General features: G+C 52.9%; 1 protein-coding gene across 7 annotated transcripts in view; it reads right to left on the bottom strand.

Moving 5' to 3' along the window:
• The window catches only part of LOC144828987 (sodium-dependent neutral amino acid transporter B(0)AT1-like), a 1274746-nt gene that overhangs the window by 1062522 nt on the left and 193803 nt on the right, over positions 1–18421 (bottom strand). The window lies entirely within an intron of this gene.

An 18421-nucleotide genomic window follows, 5' to 3' on the forward strand; every position in this document is an offset into this window, starting at 1 on the left:
TCTCAATCCTCTCAAGAGCCCAAAGCAGACAGCGCAACAGCTTTTGTCTGTTTCTCAAATGTCAATCCATTAATGAACCAGACACCCAGGTTCTTAACAGCCTCCTTGGGTGACGGGGCGGGTTTAAGATGGTCAGGCCACCACTGTTCGGACCAGAGTTCCTGGTCCTTCCCAAACAGTAAGATCTCGGATTTGCTGGCATTTAATTGAAGACAGCACTCATCCAATCTGAGATGACCGAAAAATCCTACTTAAACTTCTCCAAGTTGGCACAGCAGTTTTTAGAAAAGACAATCACCAGCTGGGTGTCGTCGGCGTACGACACCAAGGACAGCCGCCTGCCTCTAGCTACTTCCGCCAAGGGTCTCACATAAAAGTTAAACACCAACGGGCTCAAAATAGAGCCCTGAGGATGGTACCCCCTGGTGCAGGGCATAATCCTGGGAGTGGAAAGGTGGCACTGAAACCTGGAAGGACCGCCCTACCAGGAAGGACCGGATCCAATCCAGGGCACCACCCCTGATTCCAACTGCACGGAGACGTTCAAGAAGGATCGCATGAGACACCGTATCAAAAGCTGTGCTTAGGTCCAATAGCACCAAGGCCGCAGAGTCTCCCACATCCAGCCTACTCCGAATGTATTCCATCACAGCTAGGTGCGTGGACTCGGTGCTATGGCGAGGGCAAAACCCATGTTGAGAAGAATCGAAGATGGTAAACTCATCGATAAAGTTGGACAGGATGGAGTTTACATGCGATTCCACCAGCCTAGCCAGGAAGGGCAGCTGGGATATGGGGCGATAGTTGCCAGGGTCTTCCGGATCAAGGATGACTTTTTATCAACGGAATGACTTTAGCGTGCTTCCATGCACTGGGGACAGAGGCTAATTTCAGAGACAAATTGGCTAATTCTAGACCCACGGGGCAATAAATGAGTGGAACTGGAGGAGGTGGGCAGATGACATCGGGCCAGCTGGGGAGTCAGACGTAATTTTAAGGCACAAGGCCTCAAATTCCTGGGGCGTCAGCAAAGGGAAGAATGGAAGACAGTTGCCCTCCATAATGTCCACCACTCCAGACACATCATTCTCAGCAGGAATAGTCTCATTAGAAAGGCCCTGATAAATCAGCTCTACTTTATTCATGAAGTGGTGTGTTAATGCCTCGCATTGATGGTTAGAGGCTATAGGGGAGGCACTAGTCGTGCCCACACTCTTCATACTTTTGAGCAGGGAGAAAATTGTCTTGGCGGGATTGGAGCTAGCCAAGATTTCATTAGCATCCATACCTTAGTTAGAATGAAGGAGGTCTGGTGTCTCTGTCTCAGGACTCGATTTCCCAACACCCCGCAAGGGAGCTTGGAAACACTGGAGCTGGAGTCTCGGCAGGAGAAGAGACAACTTCCTGATCAGTGCGTCAGCTGGAGGGTCGGCTTCCCTCTGCACTTGCTGTAGCGAGCTGCGTCGGGCAAGTGGATAGTCGAACTGCTCCGAACCACTGTGTCTTGCTAGAGCAAATGAAGGTATATTTATACCTTGAAGGTGTCTAGGAATGCCATAGTTTGACCTAAAGTCGGGCATAATTACGTCAGGAAAGAACCCCTAGGCAATAGTTGTTCTTTGCAAAGTACATGAGTTCTTGGACAAATCAATATTCAAGCAAGGGGAAGTTCCCTAACTACTTAAGCCGATTTTCCAAGAAATCGTTGTGACGTGTGGTACAGGTGGAAGTAGCCATGCCTGTATTTGGTCTGCATGGGCTATGTTTAAATAAGGGCTTGATTTCTATGCCTATATAAGGGCAATGTGAATTGTACCTATATAAGGGCATGAATCGGGAAAATTCACTCGGAGCCTAAAACGCCACACAACACTTCTCCCCCGCCTGCCTTTGCCTCAGTGCAAAGAGTGCTTGGCAGAGGAGTACTGCAAAGACACTGCTTTTGTTTTTAGCTGTTCCACCTACCGAGCCCTTGTGCCGCAGTGGCCGAGTTGTGAATGGCCTAATGACCAGAGGAACACCTGCCCCGCCCCAACCACATCTATTAAGGTACAGTGTGACGACTGGCAGGAAGGATTGTGGAATAGCACAGCTTGTGGGGTCTGGGCCAAGGTGAATAAGACCCAAAACTACAGCCACAAAACTGACCTCTCACTTGTTTCGGCTCCCCACCTCTAAACACAGCCTTTTGTGCAGCGACCAACCTACGCATTCCATAGTGGCAGGGCGGGCGGTGCGATCGGTGCAACTGCACCAGACGTAGACTTGGGGTGGGGGCATCATTTAAAAAAAATGTATACTATTATTTTAAAAGTACCTATTGCCGTGTTCCTGGGCTCCAGCAATTTTCAGACATCAATTAAAACATCAATGTAACTCTGGTGATTTATCATCTTCTTGGAAAGAGATAGGGGGTTTGTCTAGTGGAAGTTTTGACTCATCCTAAGGAAGTGCAGAGGGTTAAGATGCCTGCTGCTAAGAAGGTGTACTATGCAGATAACAAAGTGCATATAATGTAAATAGGTCAGTGGGTAACTGCTTCTGTAAGAGAGCTCCTTTTGTTACTTGTCGTTTCTAAGGCAAAATCCTAATATAGAACATTGAGCTATTAACTGTCATCCTACAGCTGCATGCAAACTGCAAGGTATATATTAGAGCTATAGGTTTTTTGCCCAGTCGTTCATCATCCTAATCTTGCGAAAAGGGTTCATTTGGAAAGAAAACAACTCTTATAATGAAAGAGAACCCCTAACAGTGATGTTACGTTTTAAATTCTGAATTTGTGCTTTTCCAGAATAAGGACTCAAATTATACTGCCTTCCAGTATCGATGCCATGTCACTCCTACACTACACCTTGTAGTCCTATGTGATGTAACATTTCCTATACACTGATTTACACATATGATTGTCTCTGTGCAATGTGTGTGGTTTAAAGTGCTCCGACACCTTACACTGGCATGAGTGGTGCTATAAAACTAAATGACATTGTTAAAGGGTGCTAGTGAGGGAATCCGTGGCAGAGGTGGTCATGGGTGGGGGCAACAGACATTGTCGCACAGGGCGCCACCGGCGCTAAAGCCAGCCCTGCATTGTGGCCTAGTCAGGTGGCCATAGTGGGGGCTGGGTGGCCAGTAGGATATTGTGGTTCATTGTCCTCCATGAAACCAGCCCATGCGCTTTGCCAATCTATCCCTGCCCACATTACTAGCCTTGATTCCCAGCGACTGTGCTACAATTTTACTACCAGCACCTTCCTCCTCAAGTTTTTAGTTTATTTGATTTAATTCTCTGCTGAGAACAACATCTTCCTCCTCAATCTGACTTCAAACAAGTGCATCTGTATTCTGCTATACCAGCAGGAATCCTTTCTTAGATTTCCCACAGTGACAATATGCCTACTAGCAGGGCCTGCTTGCACACCTACAGTGCTATTGACGCCAAAGACCCTGAGTGTCAAATATCACAGTGTGACGCGGGCCCCTCCCAAACTTTCTGCCAGCTCTAAATAAATACATACGGGCTGCCCGCAGTTAGCACACGGAGGGCAGATTAGCACTCGATTATCAGAGTGCTTCATGAAAACGGACTGACTAGTCAGGTCTGTCATACTTCTTTTTGTAGATGCCAAATTGCACTGAGCTTGGCCTACTACCCCATGAGTATCTGTACTCTCTTTGGACACAGAGAAGTTCCGGTACTCAAGAGCAGAAAATGTAGAAGTGCCAGTACTTAGTAACGGTGAATGCCGGCCCATTTAAAGCACTGTATATATGTATGAGTATAATAACGACATTATATTGGGACGTGCTATATAGAGTATTGGTGTTTCAGATTCAGCACCTCAAATCCTTAGTTGTAGATTCCTCTTTTCCCCAAGTTACTCAAACCAAATATCCTTCTTTATACTCTAGAAATTTGGAATACTTAAGCTGAGATTCTACACGAGGCTACCTCTTCCTCGAATGATTAATCAAATGATTAAGCGTAGTCCCTGGCCGAACTCTGCGTGCAGATATATATCTTCTATATTAAGGCACATCTGGGTTACAAATGCAGCATTCTACTTGGAATAAACAGAACCACTATCACCCCAAGAGGAGAAGAGGAAGGCAATCAATTGGAGTCAGTGCTTTAAATGGAAAATTAGACTGGGTGGGCCGTTAGGGGCGTGGCTATGAGCTAGGAATTTTAAAATAGCCACATAAGTAAGCTTTAATGCAAAGGTTCTGATTGTCATGTAAATAACTTGAACGCCCATGGGCCAAATTTGCACAATATCAAACTGCCTCCTTACATAGGAGACATGGAAAGCATCAGCTCCAATGTCATAGGTGCAGGGCCTAATTTTTGGCAGTTTGATATTGCACAACTTTGGGCCACGGACATTTAAGTGCTTTACATGACAGTCAGAACATTTCCATTAAAGCTTACTTTTTTTTAAGCACCACTGGTTAAGGGAGTTATCCAGAATCACAGGATGATGAGCCGACGTAGGGATTCGAACCTGGTTTTCCCGTTCCACTGTCGGCAGCTCTGGCCACATCCTCATTCTCATTGTGATACCAATTGGAACCTAACACTGCAGGAGCACCCCAGCGCAGGAATACACTGCCCGTTGCCTGACAGAGCGGCACATAAACACACTCCATCTGAAAGGGTTATTTTCAGTAGTTTTTGCATTGCACATACCCGTACTTCAGGGCTTGAGCCCTACTGCTTCTGGGACTACCGGGACATTCCTTGCCCAAAAACAAGTTCCAGTACTCAGGGGGAGAAAACTGACGAAGTGCCGGTACTCAGTACCAGTAAATACCGGCCCATTTAAAGCATTGGACCCTAATGCTGATTTTTTTCTCATAGGTGAGCACGTATCATGGGGGTGCGCCATGACACAGGTCTGTCTCACAGTATGCGGTCTTGTTGGACCAGGAGTGGCACCCAAAGTGCTATCCTTATAGTGGTGGAAGGCTACAGCCTTCGTAGGTGTTAAGCAGCACAAGGGCGTTGGTGGCAGCATACTGTGTAGTGCTCAGTAGTAGTGAACAGGTCCTTTTTACCCTGTCACTGGAGTGAAGCCTACAGGCTCACTTTTTTAAAAGTTCAGCTGCTTTTTGCTTGACTCACCCATGACCTACTTCAGGTAGATGTTCAGTGCTGCGCCGGAGCAGTGACTCTGCACTAGATGTGTCAGTGAAATTGCTCTCCCACCCTCGCAGCTCCACCATTAAGTGAGGTGCCCCTGCCCCTGCACTCTTGAGTGTTGGTGATCGAGGCCCTCCTCCACCCGCAGGTTTCCCTGCGCCTCATCCCTGGTGGTCCAGTGGACCTCTGTCTCCTTTCTCTCACTCAGCTCCTTCACTCGATTTTCTACTCTTTCTATCTTTCACCTTTCTGCACCTTTCTGCATCTCTGCTCTTTTGTGCCTTATTTCTGCCCATTTTCCCTTTCTCTTCCTCTGCTCCTTCACTCGTTTTCTCTCATTTTTCTACCCTTTCTATCTTTCACCTTTCTGCACCTCTGCTCTTTTGTGCCTTATTTCTGCCCATTTTCCCTTTCTCTCCCTCTGCTCCTTCACTCGTTTTTCTACCCTTTCTATCTTTCACCTTTCTGCTCTTTTCTGCATCTCTGCTTTATTGTGCCTTATTTCTGCTTATTTTCCCTTTTTCTTTATCCCTTCTTTCCTCCCTTTACCTTTCCCCGCCGCTGCTCCCCCCGCGGCCCCTCCCCACCCAGCGCGACCGGCCCAATCCAGCTCCCCTCCCCGCTCCCGCCTCCAAGCTGTCCAGCCCTCCCCGACCCCTACTTAATGGTGGCCACTGCGGGGACAGGCGAGCAAGACCACTGACTCATTGTCAGTGAAATTGCTCTCCCACCCTCGCAGCTCCACCATTAAGTGAGGTGCCCCTGCCCCTGCACTCTTGAGTGTTGGTGATCGAGGCCCTCCTCCACCCGCAGGATTCCCTGCGCCTCATCCCTGGTGGTCCAGTGGACCTCTGTCTCCTTTCTCTCACTCTGCTCCTTCACTCGATTTTCTACTCTTTCTATCTTTCACCTTTCTGCACCTTTCTGCATCTCTGCTCTTTTGTGCCTTATTTCTGCCCATTTTCCCTTTCTCTCCCTCTGCTTCTTCACTCGTTTTCTCTCGTTTTTCTACCCTTTCTATCTTTCACCTTTCTGCACCTCTGCTCTTTTGTGCCTTATTTCTGCCCATTTCCCCTTTCTCTCCCTCTGCTCCTTCACTCGTTTTTCTACTCTTTCTATCTTGCATCCTTTCTGCTCTTTTCTGCATCTCTGCTCTTTTGTGCCTTATTTCTGCTCATTTTCCCTTTTTCTTTATCCCTTCTTTCCTCCGTTTACCTTTCCCCGCCGCTGCTGCCCCCGCGGCCCCTCCCCCCCCCAGCGCGACCGGCCCAATCCAGCTCCCCTCCCCGCTCCCGCCTCCCAGCTGTCTAGCCCTTCCCGACCGCTACTTTTTTTTTTTTTTTTTTTTAAATTTTTAAAAACTTTATTCACTTTCCATACATGCACACAGCTTTCGCCTACAACCCTGGGGCCGGCAGCAATCCAGCAACACATCTATATCATGTTCTACACCAGTGTTCCAAAAATTACGCTAATATTGGTGCCGGCGTCGCCCATTCCAGGCACCCGGGGTGCAGATCAGGTCGGCAGGTTAGTGCTGTGAAGCTAGAGTCCCATAACAACACCCTCCAGTACTGTAGTGGTACAGCGTACATTGTCTATAATGCTGCCTTGGTATATTCTTTCAGTGCATGCTCCCAGCAACTTGGTCAGTGTCAAACTTCCCTAACCCAACTTGTCCAGAACGTCCCTCCCCCCCCACCCAACTACCTATGTGCCACTCCCCATGCGTTACCACCTTTCCAAGTGTACGTGTCTCTCACCTCAGCCTAGTCCTCACACCTCCGCCTCACACCATCACTCAATCAGTCACTCGATGCTCTCGACCCGATGGATCCCAAATGTATGGTCCTATGTGTCCCAGTGCTCTGAAATCTGTGTTCCCCTTGCGTTCCATCCTCACTAAGCCCCCCACAGACCCGAGTTAGCCTAGTCTCCGGAGTCTCCCCCCCGATCCTGCTGCTCCTCCATCTCCTCCAAATCGTCCCTTGTGGCGTTCCTATATGAAACGTACGTCAGGTACTGGTCCCAGAAGTTCCGCGGCCTGCTCATCGGCGGCAGCAACTCGCAATACAGTTGGGATTGCGTACAACTATACAACAGAGCCCTTTCCCATTCTTGTTTGGTCGGAAGTGGGCCGCGCATCCAATGCATCGCTATCGTTCGTCTTGCCAGAAGTAGCCCCATGCCCGCCAGACGACGCGTAGCTGGGGGCAAAGGTCTGGTGTGCCCCAGCAGAGCTATTGCTGGATCTACCGGGAGCTCCACCTCTAGTATCCGCCCCAACTCCAGGAAGACGTCCTCCCAGAAGGCATTTATCCCAGGGCAGTTCCAGGCCAAGTGCACGAAGTCAGCCACTGGCGTCCCGCAGCGCTCACATTCCGGCGACTGCCGGAGCCCATACCTGTGCAAGCGTTCCGGGGTGTAATACACTCTTTGTAAAAATTTAAACTGGACGAGCCTATGTCGTGCATTCAGCGACACTCGTTTCGTATTCTGACAGCAGTATTGCCACATTTCGTCGCTGATATCTACCTGTAAGTCACGCTGCCACGCCTGGCGGGCCTTCGAGGGTTCCTGCTTCCTGTGACACTGCCCAGTTCTGTACAGGCGTGATATCATCTTGCCACTTGACTGTGTTTTGATGACATACGTCAGTTCTGGCAATTCTGCGGGCTCCTCCATAGCCGGCCCTAGCTGCACCTGCAGCGCTGCCCGGACTCTATGTAGGCTGAAACGATGGAGCAGTGTCGTAGTGATCTGGGGTGAATCCACCTGCTCCCAGGTGGCCACCTTCCCGTCTCTGAACATGTCCCCCAGCTTGATTATACCTAGCTGATTGAGGGCGCGCGCAACCCCTCGTTCTCTCAGGGGTGGGAGCCACAAGGCCCACTCAATCGGGACCAAGGGTGAATACAGGAGCGCACAGCCACTGCGTCTCACCAGAGAGTGCCATGCGTGATTCGTACTTGCTATAGAGTCCAGGGAGCCAGTCCGTCGCGCAGCAGGTTCGAACACCGTAGACGCTGGGTGGAGGGGACTCGTGAAGAGCGTCTCCAGTTTCACATGTGGGATGTTACCATCGCCATGAATCCAAGTGTGCAGGTGCATTGCTTGTGCGACCCTGTAGTAATGTTCTACGTCTGGGGCCCCTAGGCCGCCCTGATCATATGGGAGGGTCAGGATCTGCCACTTAACCCTCGGCTGCTTCCCGCCCCATGCCAGCCTCGTGAGGGTCTGGATCAGCGTAGTAAAGAACGCCTTTGAGAGCACCACCGGGAGGTTGCAAAAGAGAAACAGTAACCGCGGAAGCACCAGCATTTTCATTAGTGCAATGCGACCCGCCAGGGACAGCGGTAGCCTGCACCACCTGTCCACGTCGTCAACTAGTTTCATGTACGCCACTCCATAATTTTCTCTGATCAATACCTCCGGGTCCGGGTGTAGTCTGATGCCTAAATACCTGACCGGGTCGTCTGACCACTGCAGTGGATAGTCCATGACGAACTCCTTTGTCACCGGTGTCAGCGGGAACGCCACCGACTTCGACCAGTTGACCCTGAGTCCAGATAGTGCTCCAAATTGCACTACCTCCCGTAGCACCGGCGCGAGGTTAATCTCCGGGTCCCTAATATACAAAAGCGTGTCGTCGGCGTACGTGGATATGCATATCCTGTACGTGGGAAAGTTAATACCTTCATGACTGTGGTACTCCCGGAGTGCGCACGCTAGGGGCTCCGCCACTAGAGCGTATAACAATGGGGAGAGCGGGCAGCCTTGTCTCGTGCCCCTGCCAATCCCAAACGCCTCAGTGACTATATCACCAATCCGTAGTCTGGCCCTCGGCTTGTAGTACAGAGCGCCTATCATTTGTAAAAAAGGCTCGCCTAGTCCCAGTTTCCTGAGTACCCTGGACATGAAAGGCCACTCCACTGAATCGAAGGCTTTCTCCATGTCCAGGAATATAGCCAATGCCTTGTTCTCCGGCTTCACGTGCTGCATCGTCCCCAGGACTGTGCGAATGTTGTATGTGAGGTTCCTAGATGGAATAAAACCTGCCTGTTCCGGGGCCACCAGTGCAGGGGCAAGGAGAGCAAGACGCGTAGCTAGCACCTTCGCATACAGCTTAGCGTCCACATTAATCAAAGAGAGGGGCCTATACGATCCGCATTCCGTGGGGGGTTTCTCCGGCTTGAGTATCGTCACGATGAGTGCCTCGCGCATCGTCGGGGGCATGGACCCTTCTACACATATGTCATCGTATAATGCTGAGAGGTAGGGGACCAGCAGGTCTTTAAATGATTTGTAAAAACCGACTGTGAGTCCGTCTGCGCCCGGCGCGCTGCCCGCCTTCATATTATCTAATGCCTCAACTATTTCCTCCCTCTGGATGGGCATCATCAGGAATTCTCTCTGTGCGTCAGACAGATGTGGCATTTGAATATAACTCAGGTAATCGTCTATCGCACCGTCCAACCCCGTCGATTTGGATGCATACAAAGCGGAGTAGTACCGCTTGAATTCCCCCACTATCTGTTCCTCATCAGTGAGAGTCTCTCCCGCGCTCGACACCAACTCACCAATCAGCAGGGGCCGGCGCTCATGTTTGATCATTTTCGCCAGGAGTGAGCCTGGGCGGTCACCCTCGCCATACACACGGGCTGTGGCATATTTACCCATATGCTGTACCTCCCGATCCGCCTCCGAGTGATACTCCTTCAACAATTGTTTTATCTGGTCCAGTGCGTCACCCTCCGGCTCCGCCTGGTGTCTCTCTTCAAGGTCCTTCAGCTGACCTTCCAAAAGTGTGAGCCGCTGCCTAATAGATTTCAATACACTGGAGTGTTTGGCCATGGCTACCCCGCGTATGAAGACCTTAAAGGCTTCCCACAGCGTCTGAAAACTGTCCACGGAGCCCGTATTTGCCACAAAAAAGTTTTCAATTTCCTCCGCCAGCTCCCCACGGAACACCTCGTCCAGTAACGAGTACGGGGGGAAACGCCACGTAAAGGGGGGGATTCCGCGTACCGGGGATTCCAGGAGCAGGAGGAGGGGAGAGTGATCAGACAGGGTGCGTGGCAGTATGAGACAGTCCCTAATGTTATTGGATAGCCGCTGTGAGACAAGCCAGTAATCAATTCTAGTGTGCAGTGCGTGATATGCTGAATAGTGTGTGTACCCCCCTTCGGAGTGATGCCTACTACGCCACACATCCAAGAGATCTAGATGCACCATCTCAGTGCGGAGCGCCGTGGCAGCCGCCGACGGACTCCTGCTCGGTCCATCAGACCTGTCCAGGTCTGGATTGAAAACCAGGTTAAAGTCCCCACCCCAGAGCACACTCTCACAGTCATACATTTTGCATCTCCTGGCCAAGTCAGTGTAAAACTCAGGCGAATCGTAATTGGGCCCGTAGAGATTCACAAGCAGCATGTCGTGTCCTCGCCCCTTGCACCTGCAAATTACATACCTCCCCACCGGGTCCGACTCCAGTGATTGTAATGTGAGTTTGGAGCGAGGGTTCACCCATATCAGCGTCCCTCTCGAGTGTGTGGTGAAGCCCGCAGCTATACTATTCCCAATCAATCCCTTATGTTGTAACATTCTGCTAGCAAGAGGCAAGTGAGTCTCCTGGAGGAGAGCGAGGTCTATATTATGCCTGCGCAAGTAGCTAAGGACCTTTCTCAGCTTCCTATAGTCATTAAGGCCCCTGACGTTCCATGTCAAAGCGCGCAGCGGGGCTCTCGCCTCTTCTGCTCGTAATGTGTGTTTCTCAGGTCCCGCCATTGTGAATAGTATGCGCGACAAGGCTGCCCCGTAGCGGTGACAGTCGGACCCCAGGGGCACTGACCGTCCGGCGACACAATAAACACTGGCCTAGTTCAGCCCATATGGCCCCACCCCAATTTCCAGAGAGCAACCACTCGGTAGTTAAACCCAAAATCAACTGCCCTTTAAGAACAAACCCCAACAGTCCCCCCACCTCCCACAGCAGACCCACCCCAACTTGGTCATGCAGAATCCCATCCCACCCAACCCCCCCCAGCAACCAGTAGAAGTTTCCCATGTGCACAACGCTCAAAAGTAGTAGGGTCGTGAAGAAGAGAGGGGTACGTGTCCAGTTTCTTCAAGCCGCCCCCCGCCGCCGACCGCCAAAGCCAATTAAGGGCAGCACAGCAGTCACTCAGCAGCCGATTCCGCTAGTTCCTTTGTCGCTGCCTCGACCGCAGCATCCTGGCCTTCCTGTATCTCCTCTTGGGGAGGGCGACGCGGTCTACGCCGCCGTTTCTGCTGACGCCATTGCCCCGCGGCGCCTATCTCTGAGTCGTTCTCCGTTCGGGTGTCCCCCGGGGGTTCAGGTTCCTCAATGTCTAACAGCCGGCAGGCGTCAGCAAGAGATCGAATCTGGTGTACTTTATTGTTCATTTTGAAGACAATCCTGAACGGGTGACCCCAGCTGTATGTGATTCCGAGGCGTCGCAGTTCCGCAGTAACCGGTCGGAACGACCTGCGCTTTTCCAGGGTGATGGCTGCCAGGTCCTGATAAAGTGCCGGCGAATGATCGCCATAGGTGACGGAGCCCATCTGTCGCGCCTTGGTGAGAATCTCCTCCTTTGTGCGATAGTCCTGTACGCAGACCAGAATGTCCGCCGGCAGGGCGCCCGAGGCTCTAGGCGGCCCAGCCCGATGTGCTCTATCCAGGGCGATAATGGAGTCAGCAGAGCGTCCCAAGACGTGGTTGAAAAGGCCCTGCGTAAACTTGAAGAGATCCGCTGTGTCCGGGGTGGGTTTCACTCCTCTGATTCGAATGTTATGCCTTCGGGACCTGTTCTCCAAGTCTTCCACGTGGGATTGTAGATCAACTTGCTGGTCATGAATGCGGATAATTTCCTGCTGGAGCGCTTCCATCTCGACATCCCGGGCGTCAGTCTTCGACTCCAGATCCGCAACTCGCTCCCCAATGGCGTCCGTGTCTCGTCTCAGCTCCCGAATCTCCCCCTTCAGTTCAGTCCTAAGAAGCTGGAGATCCTCCCGCAGACCTCCAAATAGCGATTCCAAGAACGATCTTGTGACCGGCTCGTCATTGCTTCGGGAGCCGGGGCCCGGAGTGCCGCCCGCTGACTTGGCAGACGCCGCAGTGTTGTCAGCGCCGCGAGGGTCCGTTTTTTTCCCCCCTCCCGTGGAGACGGGCGAAAGTAAGTCCTTTATGGTCCTGTTCTTCCTCACCCTTCCATTCGCCATACTGCCCCAGACAGTCTGCAGCTCCCGGTATGCTCTAGTCCCGAAGCTCGCCTCAGCACCTGTAGTCCAGGACCAGACCGTCCAGCATAAACGGCCCCCTTCCTCGCTCCGCCGCCGAATTCCGCGGCGCCAAGTACTCTCGCTGGCTGGATCTGATCGTCTGTGCGTCCCTCCCAGAGAGTGCGTTGGGCGCTACCCCAGGCGATGTAGGCCGCGCGGGGAAGCAATTGCTGGGTCGGGTCGAATCACGATATGCCAGTTCTCAGGGCACCACACCGCAGTCACCACTCCTGGGCTCGGTCGCCGCTGCTCACACCAGGGGCCACTTAAATAAGAGCGTCACATTGAGGACCCCACACCCTGTCGCGGTCCTGGCTCTGCTGCGCAGCGTGGGGTGGGACCTCTACTCCCCGTCAGTGGCAAGAGCAGCAGTATTTGGGGATTCCCACTCGGGCCCTCCACTGTGCAGAGGGGGCAGTTGTGTGTTGCTGGCGGAGGCGAGCAGTCTGAGGTCCGGCGCCGCGAAGGGTGCTCCCCGCTGGTGCAGATCTCTACGCCCGACCTCACTGTCTCAAAATGGCGGCGCTCTGCCAGTGGAGCACCCCCAGCTCCAGGGGGGACCGCAGAGGCGGCTGCTCGTTGCAGGGGGGGGGGGGGAGCGCAGCGGTCAGCACTCGTTGCCCACCGGGGCCGCAGCCCGTGGCCGCTAGGGCTCCTCACAGCCTCCCCCTCCTCCTCACCTCCGGCCACGTCCCAGGCCCCGCCGTCGCAGCCTCGATCGTTTCCGCTGTCCTCTCCTGTCCCACTCCGCCGATCGGGGACCTCCGTTGAGTCGGTGCGTTCACTCGGCAGGTCCGCAGACGCCTCCTCCAGAGAGCCGCAGGCAGCTTCACCCCCAGTCCCGCTGGTCAGGCTGTGCTTAGCCCGTCAGGGAGGTCTCCGCGGCGGCCTGGTGGCTCCGCCCCCCTCGGCCTCACTCCCGCTTCTCCGTGTGCCGCAGGGCCTCACTGGCCGCACCGTACAGACCCCGCGCCGGCCTAAATCTCGCACTCCAAAGTCTCGGCTCGCTTCAGCAATGCCCGCTGCAAGTCGGAAACTGCACCAGAGACCCAGCACGGTCCCTCGGTGCCCAGAGGTATGCTTTAGAGGCTATGTAACGGCGTTCGGCGGCGGGAGCTCAGTGAGACACGTCCGCTCACACCGCCATCTTGGCCACGCCCCCTTCCCGACCGCTACTTAATGGCGGCCACTGCGGGGACAGGCGAGCAAGACCACTGACTCATTGTCAGTGAAATTGCTCTCCCACCCTCGCAGCTCCACCATTAAGTGAGGTGCCCCTGCCCCTGCACTCTTGAGTGTTGGTGATCGAGGCCCTCCTCCACCCGCAGGTTTCCCTGCGCCTCATCCTTGGTGGTCCAGTGGACCTCTGTCTCCTTTCTCTCACTCTGCTCCTTCACTCGATTTTCTACTCTTTCTATCTTTCACCTTTCTGCACCTTTCTGCATCTCTGCTCTTTTGTGCCTTATTTCTGCCCATTTTCCCTTTCTCTCCCTCTGCTCCTTCACTCGTTTTCTCTTGTTTTTCTACCCTTTCTATCTTTCACCTTTCTGCACCTCTGCTCTTTTATGCCTTATTTCTGCCCATTTTCCCTTTCTCTCCCTCTGCTCCTTCACTCATTTTTCTACCCTTTCTATCTTTCACCTTTCTGCTCTTTTCTGCATCTCTGCTCTTTTGTGCCTTATTTCTGCTTATTTTCCCTTTTTCTTTATCCCTTCTTTCCTCCCTTTACCTTTCCCCGCCGCTGCTGCCCCCGCGGCCCCCCCCCAGCGCGACCGGCCCAATCCAGCTCCCCTCCCCACTCCCGCCTCCCAGCTGTCCAGCCCTTCCCGACCCCTACTTAATGCCGGCCACTGCGGGGACAGGCGAGCAAGACCACTGACTCATTGTCAGTGAAATTGCTCTCCCACCCTCGCAGCTCCACCATTAAGTGAGGTGCCCCTGCCCCTGCACTCTTGAGTGTTGGTGATCGAGGCCCTCCTCCACCCGCAGGTTTCCCTGCGCCTCATCCCTGGTGGTCCAGTGGACCTCTGTCTCCTTTCTCTCACTCTGCTCCTTCACTCGATTTTCTACTCTTTTTATCTTTCACCTTTCTGCACCTTTCTGCATCTCTGCTCTTTTGTGCCTTATTTCTGCCCATTTTCCCATTCTCTCCCTCTGCTCCTTCACTCGTTTTCTCTCGTTTTTCTATCCTTTCTATCTTTCACCTTTCTGCACCCCTGCTCTTTTGTGCCTTATTTCTGCCCATTTTCCCTTTCTCTCCCTCTGCTCCTTCACTCGTTTTTCTACCCTTTCTATCTTTCACCTTTCTGCTCTTTTCTGCATCTCTGCTCTTTCGTGCCTTATTTCTGCTTATTTTCCCTTTTTCTTTTTCCCTTCTTTCCTCCCTTTACCTTTCCCTGCCGCTGCTGCACCTGCGGCCCCTCCCCCCCCCCAGCGCGACCGGCCCAATCCAGCTCCCCTCCCCGCTCCCGCCTCCCAGCTGTCCAGCCCTCCCCGACCCCTACTTAATGGCGGCCACTGCGAGGACAGGCGAGCAAGGCCTCTGACTCATTGAAAGTGAAATTGCTCTCCAACACTCGCAGCTCCACCATTAAGTGAGGTGCCCCTGCCCCTGCACTCTTGAGTGTTGGTGATCGAGGCCCTCCTCCACCCGTAGGTTTCCATGCGCCTCATCCCTGGTGCTCCAGTGGACCTCTGTCTCCTTTCTCTCACTGTGCTCCTTCACTCGATTTTCTACTCTTTCTATCTTTCACCTTTCTGTACCTTTCTGCATCTCTGCTCTTTTGTGCCTTATTTCTGCCCATTTTCCCTTTCTCTCCCTCTGCTCCTTCACTCGTTTTCTCTTGTTTTTCTACCCTTTCTATCTTTCACCTTTCTGCACCTCTGCTCTTTTGTGCCTTATTTCTGCCCATTCTCCCTTTCTCTCCCTCTGCTCCTTCACTTGTTTTTCTACCCTTTCTATCTTTCACCTTTCTGCTCTTTTCTGCATCTCTGCTCTTTTGTGCCTTATTTCTGCTTATTTTCCCTTTTTCTTTATCCCTTCTTCCCTCCCTTTACCTTTCCCCGCCGCTGCTGCCCCCGCGGCCCCTCCCCCACCAGCGCGACCGGCCCAATCCAGCTCCCCTACCGCCTCCCAGCTGTCCAGCCCTCCCCGATCCCTACTTAATGTCGGCCACTGCGGGGACAGGCGAGCAAGACCACTGACTCATTGTCAGTGAAATTGCTCTCCCACCCTCGCAGCTCCACCATTAAGTGAGGTGCCCCTGCCCCTACACTCTTGAGTGTTGGTGATCGAGGCCCTCCTCCACCCGCAGGTTTCCCTGCGCCTCATCCCTGGTGGTCCAGTGGACCTCTGTCTGCTTTCTCTCACTCTGCTCCTTCACTCGATTTTCTACTCTTTCTATCTTTCACCTTTCTGCACCTTTCTGCATCTCTGCTCTTTTGTGCCTTATTTCTGGCCATTTTCCCTTTCTCTCCCTCTGCTCCTTCACTCATTTTCTCTTGTTTTTCTACCCTTTCTATCTTTCACCTTTCTGCACCTCTGCTCTTTTGTGCCTTATTTCTGCCCATTTTCCCTTTCTCTCCCTCTGCTCCTTCACTCGTTTTTCTACCCTTTCTATCTTTCACCTTTCTGCTCTTTTCTGCATCTCTGCTCTTTTGTGCCTTATTTCTGCTTATTTTCCCTTTTTCTTTATCCCTTCTTTCCTCCCTTTACCTTTCCCCGCCGCTGCTGCCCCCGCGCCCCCCCCCCAGCGCGACCGGCCCAATCCAGCTCTCCTCCCCACTCCCGCCTCCCAGCTGTCCAGCCCTCCCCGACCCCTACTTAATGGCGGCCACTGCGGGGACAGGCGAGCAAGACCACTGACTCATTGTGAGTGAAATTGCTCTCCCACCCTCGCAGCTCCACCATTAAGTGAGGTGCCCCTGCCCCTGCACTCTTGAGTGTTGGTGATCGAGGCCCTCCTCCACCCGCAGGTTTCCCTGCGCCTCATCCCTGGTGGTCCAGTGGACCTCTGTCTCCTTTCTCTCACTCTGCTCCTTCACTCGATTTTCTACTCTTTTTATCTTTCACCTTTCTGCACCTTTCTGCATCTCTGCTCTTTTGTGCCTTATTTCTGCCCATTTTCCCTTTCTCTCCCTCTGCTCTTTCACTCGATTTCTCTCGTTTTTCTATCCTTTCTATCTTTCACCTTTCTGCACCTCTGCTCTTTTGTGCCTTATTTCTGCCCATTTTCCCTTTCTCTCCCTCTGCTCCTTCACTCGTTTTTCTACCCTTTCTATCTTTCACCTTTCTGCTCTTTTCTGCATCTCTGCTCTTTTGTGCCTTATTTCTGCTTATTTTCCCTTTTTCTTTATCCCTTCTTTCCTCCCTTTACCTTTCCCCGCCGCTGCTGCCCCCGCGGCCCCCCCCCCCAGCGCGACCGGCCCAATCCAGCTCCCCTCCCCGCTCCCGCCTTCCAGCTGTCCAGCCCTCCCCGACCCCTACTTAATGGCGGCCACTGCGGGGACAGGCGAGCAAGACCAGTGACTCATTGTCAGTGAAATTGCTCTCCCACCCTCGCAGCTCCACCATTAAGTGAGGTGCCCCTGCCCCTGCACTCTTGAGTGTTGGTGATCGAGGCCCTCCTCCACCTGCAGGTTTCCCTGCGCCTCATCCCTGGTGGTCCAGTGGACCTCTGTCTCCTTTCTCTCACTCTGCTCCTTCACTCGATTTTCTACTCTTTCTATCTTTCACCTTTCTGCACCTTTCTGCATCTCTGCTCTTTTGTGCCTTATTTCTGCCCATTTTCCCATTCTCTCCCTCTGCTCCTTCACTCGTTTTCTCTCGTTTTTCTATCCTTTCTATCTTTCACCTTTCTGCACCTCTGCTCTTTTGTGCCTTATTTCTGCCCATTTTCCCTTTCTCTCCCTCTGCTCCTTCACTCGTTTTTCTACCCTTTCTATCTTTCACCTTTCTGCTCTTTTCTGCATCTCTGCTCTTTTGTGCCTTATTTCTGCTTATTTTCCCTTTTTCTTTATCCCTTCTTTCCTCCCTTTACCTTTCCCCGCCGCTGCTGCCCCCGCGGCCCCTCCCCCCCAGCGCGACCGGCCCAATCCAGCTCCCCTCCCCGCTCCCGCCTCCCAGCTGTCCAGCCCTCCCCGACCCCTACTTAATGGCGGCCACTGCGGGGACAGGCGAGCAAGACCACTGACTCATTGTCAGTGAAATTGCTCTCCCACCCTCGCAGCTCCACCATTAAGTGAGGTGCCCTTGCCCCTGCACTCTTGAGTGTTGGTGATCGAGGCCCTCCTCCACCCGCAGGTTTCCCTGCGCCTCATTCCTGGTGGTCCAGTGGACCTCTGTCTCCTTTCTCTCACTCTGCTCCTTCACTCGATTTTCTACTCTTTCTATCTTTCACCTTTCTGCACCTTTCTGCATCTCTGCTCTTTTGTGCCTTATTTCTGCCCATTTTCCCTTTCTCTCCCTCTGCTCCTTCACTCGTTTTTCTACCCTTTCTATCTTTCACCTTTCTGCTCTTTTCTGCATCTCTGCTCTTTTGTGCCTTATTTCTGCTTATTTTCCCTTTTTCTTTATCCATTCTTTCCTCCCTTTACCTTTCCCCGCCGCTGCTGCCCCCGCGGCCCCTCCCCACCAGCGCGACCGGCCCAATCCAGCTCCCCTCCCTGCTCCCGCCTCCCAGCTGTCCAGCCCTCCCCAACCCCTACTTAATGGCGGCCACTGCGGGGACAGGCGACCAAGACCACTGACTCATTGTCAGTGAAATTGCTCTCCCACCCTCGCAGCTCCACCATTAAGTGAGGTGCCCCTGCCCCTGCACTCTTGAGTGTTGGTGATCAAGGCCCTCCTCCACCCGCAGGTTTCCCTGCGCCTCATCCCTGGTGGTCCAGTGGACCTCTGTCTCCTTTCTCTCACTCTGCTCCTTCACTCGATTTTCTACTCTTTCTATCTTTCACCTTTCTGCACCTTTCTGCATC

The sequence above is a fragment of the Lissotriton helveticus genome, chromosome 4_1, assembly GCF_964261635.1.
Source record: "Lissotriton helveticus chromosome 4_1, aLisHel1.1, whole genome shotgun sequence".
Lineage (NCBI taxonomy): Eukaryota > Metazoa > Chordata > Amphibia > Caudata > Salamandridae > Lissotriton > Lissotriton helveticus.